The following is a 2,271-nucleotide window of genomic DNA, read 5'->3' as shown; positions in this document are numbered from 1 at the left end:
AACATAATTCCTCTGAGACTCTGTTGCATCCCAGGCCTACCAATAATTTTTCCTCAGTCCTCTAGGAATCCAGTACCCCACACACATGCAGCCTTTACACTGAGGGCCTCCTGCCACACCAGCACCTGCACTCCTCTGTGTGGGCTTCCAGCAGCTGCCTATGACCTGAAGGGTCACACACCAAGCAGTCTGTCAAACACCCACCCTTGTGCAAGCCTGCATGCGCTAAAGACCCTCTACCTAGGCTGGCAGTGGACTTCCACTGCACAACCATGCCACCAGTTGCTGACCATCTGCTAACTTGCCTAACCTAGCCTATTTGCCCAGGAACTACAGACCAGCTCAGGCTTGGCCAAACCAGTAAACACCTCTGCTGTCCAGTGGGCTGAACTACACCTTCTCCAACAAGATTTGAACCAATCCCCTCGCAAGTTAGTCCTTCCTTGAGTACCTTCCTTCTGCCCTAGGCTATCATATAGTTTCCTTATGTCATATAGTGTCTCTTTTATCATAGTAATTTTTTATATTAACTTCCCTGTGTAATCTGTTGTGTGGTTTCTGTCTTCTGATTGGATCGAGACTACTACAACTTAGAAATAGGGAAAAGAAACAAAATCTAAAATCAAGAAATATGTATTAATTTATTACATACTATATACCATAAAATGTGTTAGATAACTTAAATGTTTTATATCATTTATCCAAAAAATAATTCAGCATGGTTAAATATCTGAGATTTGGAGAAATTAAGTAGCTTATCCAGGTTTGGATAGCCTGACAGGAGGCATAAAGAAATTTCAAACCCTGGTTTATATTTATGAAGTAGTATATGTATATCTCTATCTTTCTATGTATATATCTATCTAAATAATGTCTATCCTGCAGAGACTAAATTGCATTGAGAGAAGAGGTATTTTGGAAGTTAAATTAGCAAGGTTTGGTGGTTGATAAGATGGAATAGTGATATATTGATGGAGTATGGAAAGTGGAACTGACTATAAACACTCCTTAAACCTTGGATGACTTTGAACTCTCATTGGAATCAATGCAGGATTTTTCAGAAAAGGCATGACAGGACAAAAAGCAAAATTTAGAGCAAATTAGTCATGGAATGATGGGCAGGAAGCATGGATTTGTAGTGCGAATCAGAATTAGAGGATATTTTTGAACATTTGTTGCAGAAATCAAGGAAGGATGTGCTGTGGACCCAGCATGTAGTGGCAGCAGTGGAGATGTAGGGAATCCATAGGATAGATTCATCTCAAAAGAGACATCACTTTTGTGAAGGATTTGGCATCAAACTGGGGAAGAGGGATAAACAAAAGACAAATCTGAAGATTGGAAACATGTTACAGGAGAATCTCTGGAAATCCTGCACAAAGGAATGAGACCCCCTGAAAGCATCATGAAACAACCATTTCCTTCTCATAGGAAACACAAGTGATTAACAGTAAGACAAAGTCTTACCAACTATTCATAAGCCATATATACCAAAGTAAGAGAAAACTGCTATTTGATCTCTATGGGTCCATCATTTTGTTTCTGAATAAAATCATAAAATGGCTGGAAAGGTTTTCTTCTCCTTAGCACAGTTACAGATTAGTGGTCTGCACAGAGACCTGCCTGCAAGGCTACAGCAACCCTTTCGTCATATATTCCCATTGTCTGGAGTTGGATGTCAGCTGTATGTTCCAGAACTGTTCAGACTATTGAAGAATTCTGTGCAGTTCTGTGTTAATTGGAATTGTACTTCCTAAAGTATTTAAAGAGAGAAAAACCCTTTGATATGCTTCTTCTCTTGGCATTAGTCAATGTTTATTTGATTGCCATCATAAATAATCAACGTACTACCTTGCCCAGAGAGAAGAGACCATCTCGAATTTGGTCAATCCTACAAGAACTTGGTGCCTTAGAAAATAACAGAAGAGAGGAAATGGCTTTCCTAACAGACATGGTTAATTTGAGATATACTAAGCATACTATAATTTTAGAGAAAATAACCAGTAAGCACAGAGAAAAATAGAACTTAAGCTCCGAGTGAGATCAAGGGACCATCTATAGAGGAATTACTGTATTACACAGAAGTCTACAGCTGAAATGAAACATGTAGTTGTTGAAGTTTAAGTCCCTCATTTTATAGAGACCAAACTGAACCACTGAGAGACAGGTGTTATCTCTGTCACCTTGGTACTTTTCTAAAGTGTTTTAGTCAGTGTTCTTCAGCAAAACAGAGCCAATAGAAGATATACGTATAAGATATATATAAATATA

This window comes from Propithecus coquereli, unplaced genomic scaffold (genome assembly GCF_000956105.1).
Source record: "Propithecus coquereli isolate 6110/MARCELLA unplaced genomic scaffold, Pcoq_1.0 Scaffold43, whole genome shotgun sequence".
NCBI lineage: Eukaryota > Metazoa > Chordata > Mammalia > Primates > Indriidae > Propithecus > Propithecus coquereli.
The sequence above is the reverse complement of the archived record's forward strand: the minus strand, read 5'-3'. Positions refer to the sequence as shown.